Source organism: Anabrus simplex, chromosome 3, assembly GCF_040414725.1.
Source record: "Anabrus simplex isolate iqAnaSimp1 chromosome 3, ASM4041472v1, whole genome shotgun sequence".
Lineage (NCBI taxonomy): Eukaryota > Metazoa > Arthropoda > Insecta > Orthoptera > Tettigoniidae > Anabrus > Anabrus simplex.
Genome location: NC_090267.1, coordinates 394,272,124 through 394,297,838, shown reverse-complemented (window position 1 = coordinate 394,297,838; position 25,715 = coordinate 394,272,124). Strand labels below are relative to the sequence as shown.

Here is a 25,715-nt window from a genome sequence, read left to right as displayed (position 1 = left end):
TGAACAAGGGACCTTGTGAGGGACGGGTGGGCTGGAATTGATAGTTAAGGAAGAGGGTAGGAAACAGCCGTAGCCAAGTTTGGTACCCTCCCAGAATTTAAATGAAGGAGAAGTTGGAAACAACGGAAAACCACTTCCTGGGTAGCTGAAGTGGGAATCGAACCCACCTCTACTCAGTTGACCTCCAGAAGCTGTGTGGCCCCGTTCCAACCCTCGTGGCAGAGCCGGGAATCGAATCCGGACCACAGCTAATCACACTAAACACTACACCACAGGGGTGGCCATTCTGTTTATCCATTCACTTGTATTCCTCTGTATCTCCACCACTTGGATGGGTAACCCAAACCTGCTGTTTATCAGAGGAGGAGACGAAATGAGTTGGCACCGGGTCAGCTCAGACCAACCAGCCGAGAGAACTTTCCCTTTATCCCCGCAACTTAGTTGTAGATAAGTATGCCGCCGTCATTTAATTTAGACAACATCGCCCGGCTAGCTCAGTCGGTAGAGCATGAGACTCTTAATCTCAGGGTCGTGGGTTCGAGCCCTACGTTGGGCGGGAATTTTTAAGCCCGTCGATGCGAATATGATTTGACCTGATAACCACTTGTCCACTACCATCTTCCCATCCCCAAAAGAGACCTGTTCAGCAAAGTGTCACTCTCCAGGACACTGCCCTTGAGGTACTAGTGTCGGAATACCTCTGAGCATGCGGAAAAAAAAAAATTAGCCTGGGCGGTTAGCGGACTAAGAAAGAATGAAAAAGTAAGATACCCGTCAAACTATATGATAATAATCAATTAGAGTACACTGTGTTCAGTGATACTGATCGGTAAAATTATATAATTAATATTTGTTCTCAGCTGAGCGTTGACGATTACGAGATATTTCCAAAGTGTTTTTAATGACATAATTTTTTACTAAAAGCAGTGTGTGTGAGCGTGGGCGCACTGACAGACTTCTGTGTCCATTGTTAGAAGCCTAGGCCTCTATTCTCTGAGCGAAATAACCCTGCACCTATCTGAAGAACTTCCCAACCTGTTCAAAACCTGTGAGTCCAATGTCTTGATAGCTGAGTCCTAGGAACTTCTGACGTTCTCTTCAAGAATTTGTAATAGAATCGCCATGTTATCCTGAGCACTCGACGTCCCTTCGTTAACTTTTGTTATCTTCTGACCAGAATGCTACTAAGCGATCTCTTAGCAGTATTTAATTTTACCGTACCTCATGTTATTATCCCCTCCTCCGTCCATACCCTAAATATTCGATGGTTTAGAACATTTCCTTTTCTCTCTTCGATTCCTGCAGTGAGTGGCAAATCATTAATGAGTCGATTTCACCCTTCTGCCATCTTCGTACTGATCAGAAATGCACTAGGAGAAATGGAGTATAAAGATTATCTGTAGCCTCGGTAGTAAGAGAACATGATTAGCTTCAAATCCTGCCACCACTACGCCGGAAATTTAGAAGTTAAGGTCTCGTTACAAAATATTTCCACTTCCGGAAGAGGTGAACTGAAGTCATGTCTATAATCTGAGTGCCAGAAATGTATAAGCCAGGATGTAAGTCTCAAGGGGTTGTAGAAATAAAAGTGTAACGACCCTACCAGGATTCGAACCTGGAATCTTCTGATCCGTAGTCAGACGCGTTATCCATTGCGCCACAGGGCCTGTCGCAACGGTCTTTACCATGGTAATGATATATTTGGTGAGGAGGGTTTCCTGATTATTTCGTGTGATTGAATTGGGTCTGTACATTCACATATGTAGGCTGAGAGACACGGTATGTTCAGATATGACACTTGATTTTAAACGTGAGGGAGTATCCAGGATATCATCTTTCGCATCAGGTCAACTATCATTTATTTATCATCATCATCATCATCTGTTTACCCTCCAGGTTCGGTTTTTCCCTCGGACTGAGCGAGGGATCCCACCTCTACCGCCTCAAGGGCAGTGTCCTGGAGCTTCAGACTATTGGTCGGGGATACAACTGGAGAGTATGACCAGTACCTCGTCCAGGCGGCCTCACCTGCTATGCTGAACAGGGGCCTTGTGGAGGGATGGGAAGATTGGAAGGGATAGGCAAGGAACAGGGAAGGAAGCGGCCGTGGCCTTAAGTTAGGTACCATCCCGGCATTCGCCTGGAGGAGAAGTGAGAAACCACGGAAAACCACTTCCAGGATGGCTGAGGTGGGAATCGAACCCACCTCTACTCAGTTGACCTCCCGAGGCTGAGTGGACCCCGTTCCAGCCCTCGTACCACTTTTCAAATTTTCGTGGCAGAGCCGGGAATCGAACCCGGACCTCCGGGGGTGGCAGCTAATCACGCTAACCACTACACCACATCATTTATTTATTTCCTTTCTTATTCCCGTTACCCTCCAGGGTTTGTTTTTCCCTCGGACTCAGCGCGGGATCCCACGTCTACAGCTCAAGGGCAGTGTCCTGGAGCGTGAGATAATTGGTCGGGGGATACAACTTCGGAGAATGACTAGTACCTCACCCAGGCAGCCTCACCTGCTATACTGAATAGGGACCTTGTGAGGGAATGGGAAGATTGGAAGGGATGTACAACGAAGAGGGAAGGAAGCAGTCGTGGCCTCAAGTTAGGCACCATCCCGGCTTTTGCCTGAAAAAAGAGTGAGTAATCACGGTGTACCAAATCAAAGATGGCTGAGGTTGGAATCGGACCCACCTCTACACACGTGATCTCCCGAGGCTAACTAGGCCCCGTTCCTACGCTCGCACCACTTTTCAAATTTCGTGACAGAGCAGGGAATCGAACCAGGGCCTCCGGGGGTGGCAGCTAATCACACTAACCAACACACCACAGAGGCAGACAAATTCCCGCCCAACGTGCGGCTCGAATCCACAACTCTGACATTAAGAGTCTCATGCTCTGCCGACTGATATAGCTGGAAGTCTGAAGTCAGATTTACATCAGCTAGTCCGCAGAAGAGAGCTGAAATCTAACCCTGCTCCACATATGAAATTGCCATGTGCCAAACGTAAGGAATATTATTTTTAATAACAGTGCAAGAAGTCAGAGAATGCCAAAGAAAGGGAGGTAAAAAGAATTAAGTGCTAGTCTCGTGTGTAGCCTGACTATTGTGAAAAACAAGAACAAGTGAGTTCCGATGCAGAAGATGTATCCGATTCGGCAGAAAATTCGCAACCCTTATTTCAACCCCCCCAACAAACCTTACACGAAGGATCATTTTCCAAAATATGAGACAGCTGTAACAATAACTCCGCCTCTGTGGTGTAGTGGTTAGCGTGATTAGCTGCCACCCCCGGAGGCCCGGGTTCGATTCCTGGCTCTGCCACGAAATATGAAAAGTGGTACGAGGGCTGGAACGGGGTCCACTCAGCCTCGGGAGGTCAACTGAGTAGAGGTGGGTTCGATTCCCATCTCACCCATCCTGGAAGTGGTATTCCGTGGTTTCCCACTTCTCCTCCAGGCGAATGCCGGGATGGTACCTAACTTAAGGCCACGGCCGCTTCCTTCCCTCTTCCTTGCCTATCCCTTCCAATCTTCCCATCCCTCCACAAGGCCCCTGTTCAGCATAGCAGGTGAGGCCGCCTGGGCGAGGTACTGGTCATACTCCCCAGTTGTATCCCCCGACCAAGAGTCTGAAGCTCCAGGACACTGCCCTTGAGGCGGTAGAGGTGGGATCCCTCGCTAAGTCCGAGGGAAAAACCGAACCTGGAGGGTAAACAGATGATGATGATGATGATGATGATGTAACAATAACTATTAGAATGTTAGAATAAGGTATTTTTTTGAAAGTCTCAAACTCAATAAATAGTAATAGTATTTTCATTAAGACGACGTAATATATATACGGTGCGTTTTATATTTAAAGTTTATGTTTAAAGTTTATTATGGATAAGTTTGTTAATTGGAAACCATTAAGTCCAAGTTCTAGAACAATCTTATCAATTTAAAATTGCAAGAATATTTTTAGCTGAAGATGTTCAAAATATGATAGAAACTTGTCATATGTTACCTCTTTTTTTTTTTTTTGGTAGGGGCTTTATGTCGCTCCAAAACAGATGGGTATTATGGCGACGATGGGATAGGAAAGGCCTAGGAGTGGGATGGAAGCGGCAGTGGCCTTGAATAAGGTACAGACCCAGCATTTGCCTGGTGTGAAAATGGGAACCAACGGAAAACCAATTTCCTGCCTGGTTCGTACCCCACTGTCGGCAGCCCTGAAAATGGTTTTCCGTGGTTTCCCATTTTCCCACCAGGCAAATGCTGGGGCTGTACCTTAATTAAGGCCACGGCCGATTCCTTCCCACTCTTAGCCCTTTCCTCTCCCGTCGTCGCCGTAAGACCTATCCGTGTCTGTGCAACGTAAAACAACTTTAAAAAAAATCAGGGCTGGCGATAGTGGCATTCGAACCTACTATCTCCCTGATGCAAGCTCACAGCCGCGCGCCTCTACGCGCCTGGCTGTCATATGTTTGAACAACTAAGCAATAAAATAAGGATGAGATCCTAAATTTATAATTGCTTTTAATGTATTGATAGGTGGAATCAAAGTTTTATTGTTCTCTTTTTAACAGAATTTCAATAGGGAGAAAATGAGGATAGTCTCTTGCGTAGCTGCAACAATGGCGGAGAAAAATATTGATTTCCTTCTCAAATTGAGAGCAGCATATGTTCCGAGTTTGTAATAATTTTTATTTCAGAAACGCTACCTGATACACTCTCTCTTTTCGGACTCAGCAATTGATTCCACCTCTGCCGCCTCAAGGGAAGTGTTCTGGATCGTGAGTTGTTTTTTCTGGGATACAACTAGCGTAGAGGATCAGTATCTCGCCTCTGAGGCCTCACCTGCAATGCTGAACAAGGGACCTTGTGAGGGACGGGTGGGCTGGAATTGATAGTTTAGGAAGAGGGTAGGAAACAGCCGTAGCCAAGTTTGGTACCCTCCCAGAATTTAAATGAAGGAGAAGTTGGAAACAACGGAAAACCACTTCCTGGGTAGCTGAAGTGGGAATCGAACCCACCTCTACTCAGTTGACCTCCCGAGGCTGTGTGGCCCCGTTCCAACCCTCGTGGCAGAGCCGGGAATCGAATCCGGACCACAGCAAATCACACTAACTACTACACCACAGGGGTGGCCATTCTGTTTATCCATTCACTTGTATTCCTCTGTATCTCCACCACTTGGATGGGTAACCCAAGCCTGCTGTTTATCAGAGGAAGAGACGAAATGAGTTAGCACCGGGTCAGCTCAGACCAACCAGCCGAGAGAACTTTCCCTTTATCCCCGCAACTTAGTTGTAGATAAGTATGCCATCGTCATTTAATTTAGACAACATCGCCCGGCTAGCTCAGTCGGTAGAGCATGAGACTCTTAATCTCAGGGTCGTGGGTTCGAGCCCCACGTTGGGCGGGAATTTTTAAGCCCGTCGATGCGAATATAATTTGACCTGATAACCACTTGTCCACTACCATCTTCCCATCCCCAAAAGAGACCTGTTCAGCAAAGTATCACTCTCCAGGACACTGCCCTTGAGGTACTAGTGCCGGAATACCTCTGAGCATGCGGAAAAAAAAACTAAGCCTGGGCGGTTAGCGGACTTAGAAAGAATGAAAAAGTAATATACCCGTCAAACTATATGATAATAATCAATTAGAGTACTCTGTGTTCAGTGATACTGATCGGTAAAATATTTGTTCTCAGCTGAGCGTTGACGATTACGAGATATTTTCAAAGTGTTTTTAATGACATAATTTTTTACCAAAAGCAGTGTGTGTGAGCGTGGGCGCACTGACAGACTTCTGTGTCCATTCTTAGAAGCCTAGGCCTCTATTCTCTGAGCCACCTAACCCTGCACCTATCTGCAGAACTTCCCAACCTGTTCAAAACCTGTGAGTCCAATGTCTTGATAGCTGAGTCCTAGGAACTTCTGACGTTCTCTTCAAGAATTTGTAATAGAATCGCTAAGTTATCCTGAGCACTCGACGTCCCTTCGTAAACTTTTGTTATCTTCTGACCGGAATGCTACTAAGCGATCTCTTAGCAGTATTTAATTTTACCGTACCTCATGTTACTATCCCCTCCTCCGTCCATACCCTAAATATTCGATCGTTTAGAACATTTCCCTTTCTCTCTTCGATTCCTGCAGTGAGTGGCAAATCATTAATGAGTCGATTTCACCCTTGTGCCATCTTCGTACTGATCAGAAATGCACTAGGAGAAATGGAGTATAAAGATTATCTGTAGCCTCGGTAGTAAGAGAACATGATTAGCTTCAAATCCTGCCACCACTACGCCGGAAATTTAGAAGTTAAGGTCTCGTTACAAAATATTTCCACTTCCGGAAGAGGTGAACTGAAGTCATGTCTATAATCTGAGTGCCAGAAATGTATAAGCCAGGATGTAAGTCTCAAGGGGTTGTAGAAATAAAAGTGTAACGACCCTGCCAGGATTCGAACCTGGAATCTTCTGATCCGTAGTCAGACGCGTTATCCATTGCGCCACAGGGCCTGTCGCAACGGTCTTTACCATGGTAATGATATATTTGGTGAGGAGGGTTTCCTGATTATTTCGTGTGATTGAATTGGGTCTGTACATTCACATATGTAGGCTGAGAGACACGGTATGTTCAGATATGACACTTGATTTTAAACGTGAGGGGGTATCCAGGATATCATCTTTCGCATCAGGTCAACTATCATTTATTTATTTCCTTTCTTATTCCCGTTACCCTCCAGGGTTTGTTTTTCCCTCGGACTTAGCGCGGGATCCCACGTCTACAGCCACAAGGGCAGTGTCCTGGAGCGTGAGATAATTGGTCGGGGGATACAACTTCGGAGAATGACTAGTACCTCACCCAGGCAGCCTCACCTGCTATACTGAATAGGGGCCTTGTGAGGGAATGGGAAGATTGGAAGGGATGTACAACGAAGAGGGAAGGAAGCAGTCGTGGCCTCAAGTTAAGCACCATCCCGGCTTTTGCCTGAAAAAAGAGTGAGTAATCACGGTGTACCAAATCAAAGATGGCTGAGGTTGGAATCGGACCCACCTCTACACACGTGACCTCCCGAGGCTAACTAGACCCCGTTCCTACGCTCGCACCACTTTTCAAATTTCGTGACAGAGCAGGGAATCGAACCAGGGCCTCCGGGGGTGGCAGCTAATCACACTAACCAATACACCACAGAGGCAGACAAATTCCCGCCCAACGTGCGGCTCGAATCCACAACTCTGACATTAAGAGTCTCATGCTCTGGCGACTGATATAGCCGGAAGACTGAAGTCAGATTTACATCAGCTAGTCCGCAGAAGAGAGCTGAAATCTAACCCTGCTCCACATATGAAATTGCCATGTGCCAAACGTAAGGAATATTATTTTTAATAACAGTGCAAGAAGTCAGAGAATGCCAAAGAAAGGGAGGTAAAAAGAATTAAGTGCTAGTATCGTGTGTAGCCTGACTATTGTGAAAAACAAGAACAAGTGAGTTCCGATGCAGAAGATGTATCCGATTCGGCAGAAAATTCGCAACCCTTATTTCAACCCCCCAACAAACCTTACACGAAGGATCATTTTCCAAAATATGAGACAGCTGTAACAATAACTATTAGAATGTTAGAATAAAGTATTTTTTTGAAAGTCTCAAACTCAATAAATAGTAATAGTATTTTCATTAAGACGACGTAATATATATACGGTGCGCTTTATATTTAAAGTTTATGTTTAAAGTTTATTATGGATAAGTTTGTTAATTGGAAACCATTAAGTCCAAGTTCTAGAACAATCTTATCAATTTAAAATTGTAAGAATATTTTTAGCTGAAGATGTTCAAAATATGATAGAAACCTGTCATATGTTACCTCTTTTTTTTTTTTGGTAGGGGCTTTATATCGCTCCAAAACAGATGGGTATTATGGCGACGATGGGATAGGAAAGGCCTAGGAGTGGGACGGAAGCGGCAGTGGCCTTGAATAAGGTACAGACCCAGCATTTGCCTGGTGTGAAAATGGGAACCAACGGAAAACCAATTTCCTGGCTGGTTCGTACCCCACTGTCGGCAGCCCTGAAAAAGGTTTTCCGTGGTTTCCCATTTTCCCACCAGGCAAATGCTGGGGCTGTACCTTAATTAAGGCCACGGCCGATTCCTTCCCACTCTTAGCCCTTTCCTGTCCCATCGTCGCCGTAAGACCTATCCGTATATGTGCAACGTAAAACAACTTTTAAAAAATCAGGGCTGGCGATAGTGGCATTCGAACCTACTATCTCCCTGATGCAAGCTCACAGCCGCGCGCCTCTACGCCCCTGGCTGTCATATGTTTTAACAACTATGCAATAAAATAAGGATGAGATCCTAAATTTATAATTGCTTTTAATGTATTGATAGGTGGAATCAAAGTTTTATTGTTCTCTTTTTAACAGAATTTCAATAGGGAGAAAATGAGGATAGTCTCTTGCATAGCTGCAACAATGGCGGAGAAAAATATTGATTTCCTTCTCAAATTGAGAGCAGCATATGTTCCGAGTATGTAATAATTTTTATTTCAGAAACGCTACTGATACACTCTCTTTTTTCGGACTCAGCAATTGATTCCACATATGCCGCCTCAAAGGAAGTGTTCTGGATCGTAAGTTGTTTTTTCTGGGATACAACTAGCGTAGAGGATCAGTATCTCTCCTCTGAGGCCTCACCTGCAATGCTGAACAAGGGACCTTGTGAGGGACGGGTGGGCTGGAATTGATAGTTAAGGAAGAGGGTAGGAAACAGCCGTAGCCAAGTTTGGTACCCTCCCAGAATTTAAATGAAGGAGAAGTTGGAAACAACGGAAAACCACTTCCTGGGTAGCTGAAGTGGGAATCGAACCCACCTCTACTCAGTTGACCTCCAGAAGCTGTGTGGCCCCGTTCCAACCCTCGTGGCAGAGCCGGGAATCGAATCCGGACCACAGCTAATCACACTAAACACTACACCACAGGGGTGGCCATTCTGTTTATCCATTCACTTGTATTCCTCTGTATCTCCACCACTTGGATGGGTAACCCAAACCTGCTGTTTATCAGAGGAGGAGACGAAATGAGTTGGCACCGGGTCAGCTCAGACCAACCAGCCGAGAGAACTTTCCCTTTATCCCCGCAACTTAGTTGTAGATAAGTATGCCGCCGTCATTTAATTTAGACAACATCGCCCGGCTAGCTCAGTCGGTAGAGCATGAGACTCTTAATCTCAGGGTCGTGGGTTCGAGCCCCACGTTGGGCGGGAATTTTTAAGCCCGTCGATGCGAATATGATTTGACCTGATAACCACTTGTCCACTACCATCTTCCCATCCCCAAAAGAGACCTGTTCAGCAAAGTGTCACTCTCCAGGACACTGCCCTTGAGGTACTAGTGTCGGAATACCTCTGAGCATGCGGAAAAAAAAACTAAGCCTGGGCGGTTAGCGGACTAAGAAAGAATGAAAAAGTAAGATACCCGTCAAACTATATGATAATAATCAATTAGAGTACACTGTGTTCAGTGATACTGATCGGTAAAATTATATAATTAATATTTGTTCTCAGCTGAGCGTTGACGATTACGAGATATTTCCAAAGTGTTTTTAATGACATAATTTTTTACTAAAAGCAGTGTGTGTGAGCGATGGCGCACTGACAGACTTCTGTGTCCATTGTTAGAAGCCTAGGCCTCTATTCTCTGAGCCACCTAACCCTGCACCTATCTGAAGAACTTCCCAACCTGTTCAAAACCTGTGAGTCCAATGTCTTGATAGCTGAGTCCTAGGAACTTCTGACGTTCTCTTCAAGAATTTGTAATAGAATCGCCATGTTATCCTGAGCACTCGACGTCCCTTCGTTAACTTTTGTTATCTTCTGACCAGAATGCTACTAAGAGATCTCTTAGCAGTATTTAATTTTACCGTACCTCATGTTATTATCCCCTCCTCCGTCCATACCCTAAATATTCGATGGTTTAGAACATTTCCTTTTCTCTCTTCGATTCCTGCAGTGAGTGGCAAATCATTAATGAGTCGATTTCACCCTTCTGCCATCTTCGTACTGATCAGAAATGCACTAGGAGAAATGGAGTATAAAGATTATCTGTAGCCTCGGTAGTAAGAGAACATGATTAGCTTCAAATCCTGCCACCACTACGCCGGAAATTTAGAAGTTAAGGTCTCGTTACAAAATATTTCCACTTCCGGAAGAGGTGAACCGAAGTCATGTCTATAATCTGAGTGCCAGAAATGTAAAAGCCAGGATGTAAGTCTCAAGGGGTTGTAGAAATGAAAGTGTAACGACCCTGCCAGGATTCGAACCTGGAATCTTCTGATCCGTAGTCAGACGCGTTATCCATTGCGCCACAGGGCCTGTCGCAACGGTCTTTACCATGGTAATGATATATTTGGTGAGGAGGGTTTCCTGATTATTTCGTGTGATTGAATTGGGTCTGTACATTCACATATGTAGGCTGAGAGACACGGTATGTTCAGATATGACACTTGATTTTAAACGTGAGGGAGTATCCAGGATATCATCTTTCGCATCAGGTCAACTATCATTTATTTATCATCATCATCATCTGTTTACCCTCCAGGTTCGGTTTTTCCCTCGGACTGAGCGAGGGATCCCACCTCTACCGCCTCAAGGGCAGTGTCCTGGAGCTTCAGACTCTTGGTCTGAATACAACTGGGGAGTATGACCAGTACCTCGTCCAGGCGGCCTCACCTGCTATGCTGAACAGGGGCCTTGTGGAGGGATGGGAAGATTGGAAGGGATAGGCAAGGAACAGGGAAGGAAGCGGCCGTGGCCTTAAGTTAGGTACCATCCCGGCATTCGCCTGGAGGAGAAGTATGAAACCACGGAAAACCACTTCCAGGATGGCTGAGGTGGGAATCGAACCCACCTCTACTCAGTTGACCTCCCGAGGCTGAGTGGACCCCGTTCCAGCCCTCGTACCACTTTTCAAATTTTCGTGGCAGAGCCGGGAATCGAACCCGGACCTCCGGGGGTGGCAGCTAAACACGCTAACCACTAGGGGAGAAGGGGGCACATTTGAACAAATTTTGAGAAATTTTTTTTCTTACTACCCAAAATATTTTATTCATCGAAATCACAACATTCTTGAAAGAGTAACATATTATACACAGTTTCAAATTGAATGAACCACAAAATTAAGGCTCTGATGCACCCTATTAATAGAAAACGATAAGGATGCAACATGTTCATAACTACCCCAGTCCTGGGGTACCTCTGAACTACACATGGGGCACTTATGAACATACACAAATCGGTACAAAATACATCAATTATTTAAGATTTATGTTGTTTGAAGGACACTTTTCACTTGATTACATAACTTTGTCCTTGCAAAAGTTGAAGTTCACACCGAAAGTTTTCAATGCTGCACTGCGTGCAGTTCCACTTGACGTATATGGCGTTGGAAGTTTGACAACAATATCATCTCTTTCAACTTCACTGATATCTATTTCCGGAAATAGAAATTTCCATGTCTCCCCGTACCTGCGCATGAATTTTATCTTATATGTAAGACTGTCGGATATTTCGATTACTTGACCTACAAACAACACCTTGTTTTTCTTTGTAGCGTATCGAATTAACAGAAAGTCACCTGTTAATATTTTTTCATTGCCTGCCATCTCAGGAGACCCCACGATTTCTTCAAATGTCTCAAAATCTGATTCATCGTGAACTGAAATATCCTCATCACTTTCACTGGACGATGAAAACGTCAGTTGTTTCTTAGGTTTCTTCTGACTTCCTCGAAATTTGCTTTGATTGTTAGCCTCCCTGCCATATTTCTCTTTAGAGCAGCCCTCGCTACAGTTTTCTCCTCAATGCAGTCTTTAACTGGGGTAGCTGTTAAAATGCGGGATTTGGCTTTCTTTATTTGCCTTTTTTCGCAACTAGGTCCAGCTTTCGGAAAGGATCGAACATCTTCTGGTGAAAGGTTCTCCATTTGTGATCTTGGAGTTTCCTCGCAAGGTTTTCCAGTAGGCCTAGGTGTTCCAGGCCTGGTAGCAGAAGGGACAGAGTTCTCTGAAACAGTGACTTCCTCACTGGTAACGCATGATGGCTCGAAATCGTCATCACAGAAAGCAAACCTAGAAAAAGGTTCTGCAGTACTACATATTAATGGGTTGTGAAGCGTGCCAGTAGAACAAAGCTGTTGCAAGGTCTTGCTTGTCTTAGAAAAAGCAGCAGTTATGTTCTTCACAGTGAAGGAAGCTTGAAAAGCAACATTCGTTAATGCTGCTAAGTCATGAATTGTTATTGTTTTACCAGGATTAGCAGTCATCCAGTCGTGCTGTGCGATTCGTAGCTTTCCTTTGAATGACCCCATGACTCCTACATCTAGTGGCTACAGCCGGTGTGTGCAGTGCGGGGGGAAAGTGACCAAAACGATACCATGCTCTCGGGCATACAGAATAGAATCTAGAGTGCAATGGGACTCATGATTATCCAATAACAAAATGATAGGGTCTTCCTTCGAACACTTAGTCATTTTCTTGACATGCTCCAGTACCATTAAAAACAAAGGTCCTGTCATCCAGCTAATTCTAGGACTATTGACTAGGCCCAGGCTTCCAAGTAGTGCACCAAACATCAGTGAGTCAGCAAGTCTCGCCCTTGGAAAGACGAAAACAGGTGGTAAACTATTACCAACAGCATTGATTATCATACAAACTGTTATCATTTTTCCACGCTCTCCAGAAACTACTTGCCCAACCTGATTCACCCCCACCTGTGTAACAACATCTGGAGACTGTACAACTGTAGATACCCCCGTTTCATCGAGATTCAAGATTCTGTCCGCACTGATCGGCACCAATTTAAGTGCTTGCTCATAATTGTCATAAAATTCCATTACATTTGGTTTGTTGAACGCACTGGCTCTGGCGAGACTTGTATTTTCAGGCTTACGAAGAGCAAGTTTCTTATGTCGCTTCATAAATCCCTGTACCTAGTCAATTCCTGCAATGTTGTTTTCATCCCAGGTAGTTGGATATTTACAGCCTGATTTCTTAGCATAATCTTACGCCAACTGACGAATTTGCATGTAAGTCATTCCGTAACTAATTTTAGAGCACTTAACAATGTAATCTTGTAGCATTAGCTCTTGATTTTTACTGAACACTTGCCGACTTGCATACCGCAAAGAAAACACACGAGATTTGTTTAGGCCATTCTTCTCCTTTTTAACTCTGTAGTACAATGCAGTGTGAGTCATTCCATATTTTGAAGCAGCCTCCCTCAACGAATGACTTCTCTCCATGACAGCTCTTACAGCCTCCCTTATAACTTCCTCCGGGACATCCGGTTTGTTTCTCTTCTTAGTGCACGTACGAACCATAGTTTTCCTCAGTTCTAAAATCAATTCAAACTAATCAGTAGGAGTTTTTTGTTATATTTTGCTTCATAAACATGTGTACTTACAGTGGGGCTCATTTGAACAGTGTTCAAATGTGCCCCCAAAGGCAGTGTTCAAATCTACCCCGCATGCAGCCATTAACCGTAACCTTAAATTCTGCTGAACAGCAAGACCTTGCAACAGCTTTGTTCTACTGGCACGCTTCACAAACCATTAATATGTAGTACTGCAGAAACAAACTTACCTTTTATGGAACAACACAGTCACAAATACCTTACAAAGTTCACTTGGCAAATTTACTTTCAATGCAGCGTAATACTTGTTCATTAGCCCACACCAAACACAACAAATGAATGGCGGGAAAACAAATATCACCTGAAGAGCAGGGGTGCCACTCTCAAATAATGAAATTAGATATTAGAACTTTCAATTGTCTGGCGGATTATTCAAATTGTTCAAATGTGCCCCATGTTCAAATGTGCCCCCTTCTCCCCTACACCACATCATTTATTTATTTCCTTTCTTATTCCCGTTACCCTCCAGGGTTTGTTTTTCCCTCGGACTCAGCGCGGGATCCCACGTCTACAGCCACAAGGGCAGTGTCCTGGAGCGTGAGATAATTGGTCGGGGGATACAACTTCGGAGAATGACTAGCACCTCACCCAGGCAGCCTCACCTGCTATACTGAATAGGGGCCTTGTGAGGGAATGGGAAGATTGGAAGGGATGTACAAGGAAGAGGGAAGGAAGCAGTCGTGGCCTCAAGTTAGGCACCATCCCGGCTTTTGCCTGAAAAAAGAGTGAGTAATCACGGTGTACCAAATCAAAGATGGCTGAGGTTGGAATCGGACCCACCTCTACACACGTGATCTCCCGAGGCTAACTAGGCCCCGTTCCTACGCTCGCACCACTTTTCAAATTTCGTGACAGAGCAGGGAATCGAACCAGGGCCTCCGGGGGTGGCAGCTAATCACACTAACCAATACACCACAGAGGCAGACAAATTCCCGCCCAACGTGCGGCTCGAATCCACAACTCTGACATTAAGAGTCTCATGCTCTGCCGACTGATATAGCTGGAAGTCTGAAGTCAGATTTACATCAGCTAGTCCGCAGAAGAGAGCTGAAATCTAACCCTGCTCCACATATGAAATTGCCATGTGCCAAACGTAAGTAATATTATTTTTAATAACAGTGCAAGAAGTCAGAGAATGCCAAAGAAAGGGAGGTAAAAAGAATTAAGTGCTAGTATCGTGTGTAGCCTGACTATTGTGAAAAACAAGAACAAGTGAGTTCCGATGCAGAAGATGTATCCGATTCGGCAGAAAATTCGCAACCCTTATTTCAACCCCCCAACAAACCTTAAACGAAGGATCATTTTCCAAAATATGAGACAGCTGTAACAATAACTCCGCCTCTGTGGTGTAGTGGTTAGCGTGATTAGCTGCCACCCCCGGAGGCCCGGGTTCGATTCCTGGCTCTGCCACGAAATATGAAAAGTGGTACGAGGGCTGGAACGGGGTCCACTCAGCCTCGGGAGGTCAACTGAGTAGAGGTGGGTTCGATTCCCATCTCACCCATCCTGGAAGTGGTTTTCCGTGGTTTCCCACTTCTCCTCCAGGCGAATGCCGGGATGGTACCTAACTTAAGGCCACGGCCGCTTCCTTCCCTCTTCCTTGCCTATCCCTTCCAATCTTCCCATCCCTCCACAAGGCCCCTGTTCAGCATAGCAGGTGAGGCCGCCTGGGCGAGGTACTGGTCATACTCCCCAGTTGTATCCCCCGACCAAGAGTCTGAAGCTCCAGGACACTGCCCTTGAGGCGGTAGAGGTGGGATCCCTCGCTAAGTCCGAGGGAAAAACCGAACCTGGAGGGTAAACAGATGATGATGATGATGATGATGATGTAACAATAACTATTAGAATGTTAGAATAAGGTATTTTTTTGAAAGTCTCAAACTCAATAAATAGTAATAGTATTTTCATTAAGACGACGTAATATATATACGGTGCGCTTTATATTTAAAGTTTATGTTTAAAGTTTATTATGGATAAGTTTGTTAATTGGAAACCATTAAGTCCAAGTTCTAGAACAATCTTATCAATTTAAAATTGTAAGAATATTTTTAGCTGAAGATGTTCAAAATATGATAGAAACTTGTCATATGTTACCTCTTTTTTTTTTTTTTTTGGTAGGGGCTTTATGTCGCTCCAAAACAGATGGGTATTATGGCGACGATGGGATAGGAAAGGCCTAGGAGTGGGATGGAAGCGGCAGTGGCCTTGAATAAGGTACAGACCCAGCATTTGCCTGGTGTGAAAATGGGAACCAACGGAAAACCAATTTCCTGCCTGGTTCGTACCCCACTGTCGGCAGCCCTGAAAAAGGTTTTCCGTGGTTTCCCATTTTCCCACCAGGCAAATGCTGGGGCTGTACCTTAATTAAGGCCACGGCCGATTCCTTCCCACTCTTAGCCCTTTCCTGTCCCATCGTCGCCGTAAGACCTATCCGTGTCTGTGCAACGTAAAACAACTTTTAAAAAAATCAGGGCTGGCGATAGTGGCATTCGAACCTACTATCTCCCTGATGCAAGATCACAGCCGCGCGCCTCTACGCGCCTGCCTGTCATATATTTGAACAACTAAGCAATAAAATAAGGATGAGATCCTAAATTTATAATTGCTTTTAATGTATTGATAGGTGGAATCAAAGTTTTATTGTTCTCTTTTTAACAGAATTTCAATAGGGAGAAAATGAGGATAGTCTCTTGCGTAGCTGCAACAATGGCGGAGAAAAATATTGATTTCCTTCTCAAATTGAGAGCAGCATATGTTCCGAGTTTGTAATAATTTTTATTTCAGAAACGCTACCTGATACACTCTCTCTTTTCGGACTCAGCAATTGATTCCACCTCTGCCGCCTCAAGGGAAGTGTTCTGGATCGTGAGTTGTTTTTTCTGGGATACAACTAGCGTAGAGGATCAGTATCTCGCCTCTGAGGCCTCACCTGCAATGCTGAACAAGGGACCTTGTGAGGGACGGGTGGGCTGGAATTGATAGTTTAGGAAGAGGGTAGGAAACAGCCGTAGCCAAGTTTGGTACCCTCCCAGAATTTAAATGAAGGAGAAGTTGGAAACAACGGAAAACCACTTCCTGGGTAGCTGAAGTGGGAATCGAACCCACCTCTACTCAGTTGACCTCCCGAGGCTGTGTGGCCCCGTTCCAACCCTCGTGGCAGAGCCGGGAATCGAATCCGGACCACAGCTAATCACACTAACTACTACACCACAGGGGTGGCCATTCTGTTTATCCATTCACTTGTATTCCTCTGTATCTCCACCACTTGGATGGGTAACCCAAGCCTGCTGTTTATCAGAGGAAGAGACGAAATGAGTTAGCACCGGGTCAGCTCAGACCAACCAGCCGAGAGAACTTTCCCTTTATCCCCGCAACTTAGTTGTAGATAAGTATGCCACCGTCATTTAATTTAGACAACATCGCCCGGCTGGCTCAGTCGGTAGAGCATGAGACTCTTAATCTCAGGGTCGTGGGTTCGAGCCCCACGTTGGGCGGGAATTTTTAAGCCCGTCGATGCGAATATAATTTGACCTGATAAACACTTGTCCACTACCATCTTCCCATCCCCAAAAGAGACCTGTTCAGCAAAGTATCACTCTCCAGGACACTGCCCTTGAGGTACTAGTGCCGGAATACCTCTGAGCATGCGGAAAAAAAAACTAAGCCTGGGCGGTTAGCGGACTTAGAAAGAATGAAAAAGTAATATACCCGTCAAACTGTATGATAATAATCAATTAGAGTACACTGTGTTCAGTGATACTGATCGGTAAAATATTTGTTCTCAGCTGAGCGTTGACGATTACGAGATATTTTCAAAGTGTTTTTAATGACATAATTTTTTACCAAAAGCAGTGTGTGTGAGCGTGGGCGCACTGACAGACTTCTGTGTCCATTGTTAGAAGCCTAGGCCTCTATTCTCTGAGCCACTTAACCCTGCACCTATCTGAAGAACTTCCCAACCTGTTCAAAACCTGTGAGTCCAATGTCTTGATAGCTGAGTCCTAGGAACTTCTGACGTTCTCTTCAAGATTTTGTAATAGATTCGCCATGTTATCCTGAGCACTCGACGTCCCTTCGTTAACTTTTGTTATCTTCTGACCAGAATGCTACTAAGCGATCTCTTAGCAGTATTTAATTTTACCGTACCTCATGTTATTATCCCCTCCTCCGTCCATACCCTAAATATTCGATCGTTTAGAACATTTTCCTTTCTCTCTTCGATTCCTGCAGTGAGTGGCAAATCAATAATGAGTCGATTTCACCCTTGTGCCATCTACGTACTGATCAGAAATGCACTAGGAGAAATGGAGTATAAAGATTATCTGTAGCCTCGGTAGTAAGAGAACATGATTAGCTTCAAATCCTGCCACCACTACGCCGGAAATTTAGAAGTTAAGGTCTCGTTACAAAATATTTCCACTTCCGGAAGAGGTGAACTGAAGTCATGTCTATAATCTGAGTGCCAGAAATGTATAAGCCAGGATGTAAGTCTCAAGGGGTTGTAGAAACAAAAGTGTAACGACCCTGCCAGGATTCGAACCTGGAATCTTCTGATCCGTAGTCAGACACGTTATCCATTGCGCCACAGGGCCTGTCGCAACGGTCTTTACCATGGTAATGATATATTTGGTGAGGAGGGTTTCCTGATTATTTCGTGTCATTGAATTGGGTCTGTACATTCACATATGTAGGCTGAGAGACACGGTATGTTCAGATATGACACTTGATTTTAAACGTGAGGGGGTATCCAGTATATCATCTTTCGCATCTGGTCAACAATCATTTATTTATTTCCTTTCTTATTCCCGTTACCCTCCAGGGTTTTTTATTCCCTCGGACTCAGCGCGGGATCCCACGTCTACAGCCACAAGGGCAGTGTCCTGGAGCGTGAGATAATTGGTCGGGGGATACAACTTCTGAGAATGACTAGTACCTCACCCAGGCAGCCTCACCTGCTATACTGAATAGGGGCCTTGTGAGGGAGTGGGAAGATTGGAAGGGATGTACAAGGAAGAGGGAAGGAAGCAGTCGTGGCCTCAAGTTAGGCACCATCCCGGCTTTTGCCTGAAAAAAGAGTGAGTAATCACGGTGTACCAAATCAAAGATGGCTGAGGTTGGAATCGGACCCACCTCTACACACGTGACCTCCCGAGGCTAACTAGACCCCGTTCCTACGCTCGCACCACTTTTCAAATTCCGTGACAGAGCAGGGAATCGAACCAGGGCCTCCGGGGGTGGCAGCTAATCACACTAACCAATTCACCACAGAGGCAGACAAATTCCCGCCCAACGTGCGGCTCGAATCCACAACTCTGACATTAAGAGTCTCATGCTCTGCCGACTGATATAGCCGGAAGACTGAAGTCAGATTTACATCAGTTAGTCCGCAGAAGAGAGCTGAAATCTAACCCTGCTCCACATATGAAATTGCCATGTGCCAAACGTAAGGAATATTATTTTTAATAACAGTGCAAGAAGTCAGAGAATGCCAAAGAAAGGGAGGTAAAAAGAATTAAGTGCTAGTCTCGTGTGTAGCCTGACTATTGTGAAAAACAAGAACAAGTGAGTTCCGATGCAGAAGATGTATCCGATTCGGCAGAAAATTCGCAACCCTTATTTCAACCCCTCAACAGACCTTAAACGAAGGATCATTTTCCAAAATATGAGACAGCTGTAACAATAACTATTAGAATGTTAGAATAAGGTATATTTTTGAAAGTCTCAAACTCAATAAATAGTAATAGTATTTTCATTATGAAGACGTAATATATATACGGTACGCTTTATATTTAAAGTTTATGTTTAAAGTTTATTATGGATAAGTTTGTTAATTGGAAACCATTAAGTCCAAGTTCTAGAACAATCTTATCAATTTAAAATTGTAAGAATATTTTTAGCTGAAGATGTTCAAAATATGATAGAAACTTGTCATATGTTATCTCTTTTTTTTTGGTAGGGGCTTTATGTCGCTCCAAAACAGATGGGTATTATGGCGACGATGGGATAGGAAAGGCCTAGGAGTGGGATGGAAGCGGCAGTGGCCTTGAATAAGGTACAGACCCAGCATTTGCCTGGTGTGAAAATGGGAACCAACGGAAAATCAATTTCCTGGCTGGTTCGTACCCCACTGTCGGCAGCCCTGAAAATGGTTTTCCGTGGTTTCTCATTTTCCCACCAGGCAAATGCTGGGTCTGTACCTTAATTAAGGCCACGGCCGATTCCTTCCCACTCTTAGCCCTTTCCTCTCCCATCGTCGCCGTAAGACCTATCCGTGTCTGTGCAACGTAAATCAACTAAAAAAAAAAAAACAGGGCTGGCGATAGTGGCATTCAAAACTGCTATCTCCCTGATGCAAGCTCACAGCCGAGCGCCTGTACGCCCCTGGCTGTCATGTTTTAACAACTATGCAATAAAATAAGGATGAGATCCTAAATTTATAATTGCTTTTAATGTATTGATAGGTGGAATCAAAGTTTTATTGTTCTCTTTTTAACAGAATTTCAATAGGGAGAAAATGAGGATAGTCTCTTGCATAGCTGCAACAATGGCGGAGAAAAATATTGATTTCCTTCTCAAATTGAAAGCAGGATATGTTCCGAGTCTGTAATAATTTTTATTTCAGAAACGCTACCTGATACACTCTCTTTTTTCGGACTCAGCAATTGATTCCACCTCTGCCGCCTCAAGGGAAGTGTTCTGGATCGTGAGTTGTTTTTTCTGGGATACAACTAGCGTAGAGGATCAGTATCTCGCCTCTGAGGCCTCACCTGCAATGCTGAACAAGATACCTTGTGAGGGACGGGTGGGCTGGATTGATAGTTAAGGAAGAGGGTAGGAAACGGCCGTAGCCAAGTTTGGTACCCTCCCAGAATTTAAATGAAGGAGAAGTTGGAAATAACGGAAAACCACTTCCTGGGTAGCTGAAGTGGGAATCGAACCCACCTCTACTCAGTTGACCTCCAGAGGCTGTGTGGCCCCGTTCCAACCCTCGTGGCAAAGCCGGGAATCGAATCCGGACCACAGCTAATCACACTAACCACTACACCACAGGGGTGGCCATTCTGTTTATCCATTCACTTGTATTCCTCTGTATCTCCACCACTTGGATGGGTAACCCAAACCTGCTGTTTATCAGAGGAAGAGACGAAATGAGTTGGCACCGGGTCAGCTCAGACCAACCAGCCGAGAAAACTTTCACTTTATCCCCGCAACTTAGTTGTAGATAAGTATGCCGCCGTCATTTAATTTCGACAACATCGCACGGCTAGCTCAGTCGGTAGAGCATGAAACTCTTAATCTCAGGGTCGTGGGTTCGAGCCCCACGTTGGGCGGGAATTCTTAAGCCCGTCGATGCGAATATGATTTGACCTGATAACCACTTGTCCACTACCATCTTCCCATCCCCAAAAGGGACCTGTTCAGCAAAGTGTCACTCTCCAGGACACTGCCCTTGAGGTACTAGTGTCGGAATACCTCTGAGCATGCGGAAAAAAAACTAAGCCTGGGCGGTTAGCGGACTAAGAAAGAATGAAAAATTAAGATACCCGTCAAACTATATGATAATAATCAATTAGAGTACCATGTGTTCAGTGATACTGATCGGTAAAATATTTGTTCTCAGCTGAGCGTTGACGATTACGAGATATTGTCAAAGTGTTTTTAATGACATAATTTTTTACCAAAAGCAGTGTGTGTGAGCGTGGGCGCACTGACAGACTTCTGTGTCCATTGTTAGAAGCCTAGGCCTCTATTCTCTGAGCCACCTAACCCTGCACCTATCTGAAGAAGTTTCCAACCTGTTCAAAACCTGTGAGTCCAATGTGTTGATAGCTGAGTTCTAGGAACTTCTGACGTTCTCTTCAAGAATTTGTAATAGAATCGCCATGTTATCCTGAGCACTCGACGTCCCTTCGTAAACTTTTGTTATCCTCTGACCAGAATGCTACTAAGCGATCTCTTAGCAGTATTTAATTTTACCGTACCTCATGTTATTATCCCCTCCTCCGTCCATACCCTAAATATTCGATCGTTTAGAACATTTCCCTTTCTCTCTTCGATTCCTGCAGTGAGTGGCAAATCATTAATGAGTCGATTTCACCCTTCTGCCATCTTCGTACTGATCAGAAATGCACTAGGAGAAATGGAGTATAAAGATTATCTGTAGCCTCGGTAGTAAGAGAACATGATTAGCTTCAAATCCTGCCACCACTACGCCGGAAATTTAGAAGTTAAGGTCTCGTTACAAAATATTTCCACTTCCGGAAGAGGTGAACTGAAGTCATGTCTATAATCTGAGTGCCTGAAATGTATAAGCCAGGATGTAAGTCTCAAGGGGTTGTAGAAATAAAACTGTAACGACCCTGCCAGGATTCGAACCTGGAATCTTCTGATCCGTAGTCAGACGCGTTATCCATTGCGCCACAGGGCCTGTCGCAACGGTTTTTACCATGGTAATGATATATTTGTGAGGAGGGTTTCCTGATTATTTCGTGTGATTGAATTGGGTCTGTACATTCACATATGTAGGCTGAGAGACACGGTATGTTCAGATATGACACTTGATTTTAAACGTGAGGGAGTATCCAGGATATCATCTTTCGCATCAGGTCAACTATCATTTATTTATTTCCTTTCTTATTCCCGTTACCCTCCAGGGTTTGTTTTTCCCTCGGACTCAGCGCGGGATCCCACGTCTACAGCCACAAGGGCAGTGTCCTGGAGCGTGAGATATTTGGCCGGGGGATACAACTTCGGAGAATGACTAGTACCTCACCCAGGCAGCCTCACCTGCTATACTGAATAGGGGCCTTGTGAGGGAATGGGAAGATTGGAAGGGATGTACAAGGAAGAGGGAAGGAAGAAGTCGTGGCCTCATGTTAGGCACCATCCCGGCTTTTGCCTGAAAAAAGAGTGAGTAATCACGGTATACCAAATGAAAGATGGCTGAGGTTGGAATCGGACCCACCTCTACACACGTGATCTCCCGAGGCTAACTAGACCCCGTTCCTACGCTCGCACCACTTTTCAAATTTCGTGACAGAGCAGGGAATCGAACCAGGGCCTCCGGGGGTGGCAGCTAATCACACTATCCAATACACCACAGAGGCAGACAAATTCCCGCCCAACGAGCGGCTCGAATCCACAAGTCTGACATTAAGAGTCTCATGCTCTGCCGACTGATATAGCCGGAAGACTGAAGTCAGATTTACATCAGTTAGTCCGCAGAAGAGAGCTGAAATCTAACCCTGCTCCACATATGACATTGCCATGTGCCAAACGTAAGGAATATTATTTTTAATAACAGTGCAAGAAGTCAGAGAATGCCAAAGAAAGGGAGGTAAAAAGAATTAAGTGCTAGTCTCGTGTGTAGCCTGACTATTGTGAAAAACAAGAACAAGTGAGTTCCGATGCAGAAGATGTATCCGATTCGGCAGAAAATTCGCAACCCTTATTTCAACCCCCCAACAGACCTTAAACGAAGGATCATTTTCCAAAATATGAGACAGCTGTAACAATAACTATTAGAATGTTAGAATAAGGTATTTTTTGAAAGTCTGAAACTCAATAAATAGTAATAGTATTTTCATTATGAAGACGTAATATATATACGGTGCGCTTTATATTTAAAGTTTAGGGTAAACTTGGCAAATATGGGCACCATAAGGTATATCTGAAGAAAAGGAGCACTAAAACAACTTCAATTTTCCTGGTAAAAAATCCTTGAAAACTTACAACTATTTCCATTCGAATAAAGCTTGAACTAGCCTCTATCCCATAGTGGTTGACATACTGTGCAGCTTCGCAGCAAACCCTGCAACTGCCCATATTTGCCAAACTCTTAAGGTAATATGGGCACATATTCTGGTAATATGGGCACAAGTTATTAAATCACAATTAGAGCCACTGATATGGTTATATTCATTTTGTATTGTAACAAGGTGGTTGTATTGAACATACATATATGAAATAAGGGTAAATATATATTATAATTAAACACTGATCATGAACAAATGCTACCAAGGAAGTAGAACTAATACCATTATTAAGTTATTAACTCGGAATCACTTGAATTGAATTAGAAAATGTAAGTAAGATAAAACTGGTCAAAACTGTGTGTAATATGAAAAGTAAGAGGATTAATCTAACAGAAACAGTCACATGAGAGCACCCTGAGTCATAAATACTGACAATTTTTTTTTTTTAACTGCCCTCATCACAATAGAAAGAATCGCCTTCCATCTCTACGCACTACTCATGGAACCACTTAGCACATGAACCACAACACTTAGCCCACTTCTGCCCTTCATTCTCATCATAATAATTCCCCTTACACACAGGACAAATACAGGAAACTTTGTTGCTCCGTATGGCTTTACGCTTTGCGGCTAAACCTCCTCTACTGACTCCTGCGATAGGCCTAGCCCTTTTCTGCGCTGAAGCCAGATTTTCTTCACTTGCAAGTTCTCTTGCAGAACACTTACGTCTTCCCCGGTTACTAGTCGTCATCTTCAGTTTTGGACTGGACTAATTTTTTCCTTTTTCACATACAACATGGCCACCCCTCGTGTTCATTTGGAGTCCTGACTCGTCGGCATTAAATATTCTGGCCGGCTTGTTTAGCAGATTCAAATCCTTCATCTCTTTTTTCGAGAATTTTAAGTTTGTCTAGGCACATAAGTTCTAGATGCTTATAACTGATTACAATCGCAATTTCTTACTGTTATTACAACACGTGACATATCCTCTTTATCCCTTTTCTGGCGGATACCCGCTCGTTCATTCCCATTTTGCATCATAATCTGGAAAAAAAGGAAAAATATTTCTTTTTTGCGAAATAGCTACGTGCTATATTAATCGATTAACATGAAAACGTACAGATTGCCGTAGAAATAAAAAAGAATAAGTCTATCTCAGAGCCCGTCACGTAAATACAATGTAATTTGATGATGCCCATATTACCTACAATGTCACTGCCCATTTTTGCCTTAGTGCCACATTTCAGAAGTTGGCATTAATGGGAAAGAACTAACTCCCAAGCGCGTATCCTCTCGCTACAACATACCCTACACTAACCTTGCAAGCTACCCCTAGTAATATTTCTTGAAAAATAAACTTATTTTGCGTGTAGTGCCTTAGGTAAATTAACTGAGTTATTATAACGCCTCGATTTTGGAAGAGTAGACTGGTCTACTTACCTCAAACCATGTTCTATTCAGCTTCCGTTAGCACAGTAGAAGACAACCTTTAACATACTGAGCAGGCATGACACTTCACGATCACCAACCTAGCAGAGCGCATGCTTCTACTCGCTACCATTGCGTGAAAAATGAAGAATTTCTTAAATCTGCCCATATTACCTTAGTGCCCATATTTGCCAAGTTTACCCTATGTTTAAAGTTTATTATGGATAAGTTTGTTAATTGGAAACCATTAAGTCCAATTTCTAGAACAATCTTATCAATTTAAAATTGTAAGAATATTTTTAGCTGAAGATGTTCAAAATATGATAGAAACTTGCATATGTTATCTCTTTTTTTTTTTTTGGTAGGGGCTTTATGTCGCTCCAAAACAGATGGGTATTATGGCGACGATGGGATAGGAAAGGCCTAGGAGTGGGATGGAAGCGGCAGTGGCCTTGAATAAGGTACAGACCCAGCATTTGCCTGGTGTGAAAATGGGAACCAACGGAAAACCAAATTCCTGGCTGGTTCGTACCCCACTGTCGGCAGCCCTGAAAATGGTTTTCCGTGGTTTCCCATTTTCCCACCAGGCAAATGCTGGGTCTGTACCTTAATTAAGGCCACGTCCGATTCCTTCCCACTCTTAGCCCTTTCCTGTCCCATCGTCGCCGTAAGACCTATCCGTGTCTGTGCAACGTAAAACAACTAAAAAATAAAACAGGGCTGGCGATAGTGGCATTCGAACCTACTATCTCCCTGATGCAAGCTCACAGCCGCGCGCCTCTACGCCCCTGGCTGTCATATGTTTTAACAACTATGCAATAAAATAAGGATGAGATCCTAAATTTATAATTGCTTTTAATGTATTGATAGGTGGAATCAAAGTTTTATTGTTCTCTTTTTAACAGAATTTCAATAGGGAGAAAATGAGGATAGTCTCTTGCATAGCTGCAACAATGGCGGAGAAAAATATTGATTTCCTTCTCAAATTAATTGAGAGCAGCATATGTTCCGAGTCTGTAATAATTTTTATTTCAGAAACGCTACCTGATACACTCTTTTTTCGGACTCAGCAATTGATTC

At 44.0% G+C, this 25,715-nt stretch overlaps 9 non-coding genes across 9 annotated transcripts; 4 read left to right on the top strand and 5 right to left on the bottom strand.

Annotated features, from left to right (window-relative positions):
• Positions 1-483: 483 nt before the first annotated feature.
• On the top strand, positions 484-556 carry TRNAK-CUU (transfer RNA lysine (anticodon CUU)). The gene has a single exon. It is a non-coding gene; the product is annotated as a tRNA-Lys (tRNA).
• A 1,038-nt stretch (positions 557-1,594) lies between these two features.
• Positions 1,595-1,667, bottom strand: TRNAR-ACG (transfer RNA arginine (anticodon ACG)). Its single transcript has one exon. It is a non-coding gene; the product is annotated as a tRNA-Arg (tRNA).
• Positions 1,668-5,334: 3,667 nt separating this feature from the next.
• Positions 5,335-5,407, top strand: TRNAK-CUU (transfer RNA lysine (anticodon CUU)). Its single transcript has one exon. It is a non-coding gene; the product is annotated as a tRNA-Lys (tRNA).
• A 1,025-nt stretch (positions 5,408-6,432) lies between these two features.
• TRNAR-ACG (transfer RNA arginine (anticodon ACG)) lies at positions 6,433-6,505 on the bottom strand. The gene has a single exon. It is a non-coding gene; the product is annotated as a tRNA-Arg (tRNA).
• Positions 6,506-9,173: 2,668 nt separating this feature from the next.
• TRNAK-CUU (transfer RNA lysine (anticodon CUU)) lies at positions 9,174-9,246 on the top strand. Its single transcript has one exon. It is a non-coding gene; the product is annotated as a tRNA-Lys (tRNA).
• A 1,037-nt stretch (positions 9,247-10,283) lies between these two features.
• On the bottom strand, positions 10,284-10,356 carry TRNAR-ACG (transfer RNA arginine (anticodon ACG)). The gene has a single exon. It is a non-coding gene; the product is annotated as a tRNA-Arg (tRNA).
• Positions 10,357-16,873: 6,517 nt separating this feature from the next.
• On the top strand, positions 16,874-16,946 carry TRNAK-CUU (transfer RNA lysine (anticodon CUU)). The gene has a single exon. It is a non-coding gene; the product is annotated as a tRNA-Lys (tRNA).
• Positions 16,947-17,971: 1,025 nt separating this feature from the next.
• TRNAR-ACG (transfer RNA arginine (anticodon ACG)) lies at positions 17,972-18,044 on the bottom strand. Its single transcript has one exon. It is a non-coding gene; the product is annotated as a tRNA-Arg (tRNA).
• Positions 18,045-21,807: 3,763 nt separating this feature from the next.
• TRNAR-ACG (transfer RNA arginine (anticodon ACG)) lies at positions 21,808-21,880 on the bottom strand. Its single transcript has one exon. It is a non-coding gene; the product is annotated as a tRNA-Arg (tRNA).
• Between the last annotated feature and the right edge of the window lie 3,835 nt (positions 21,881-25,715).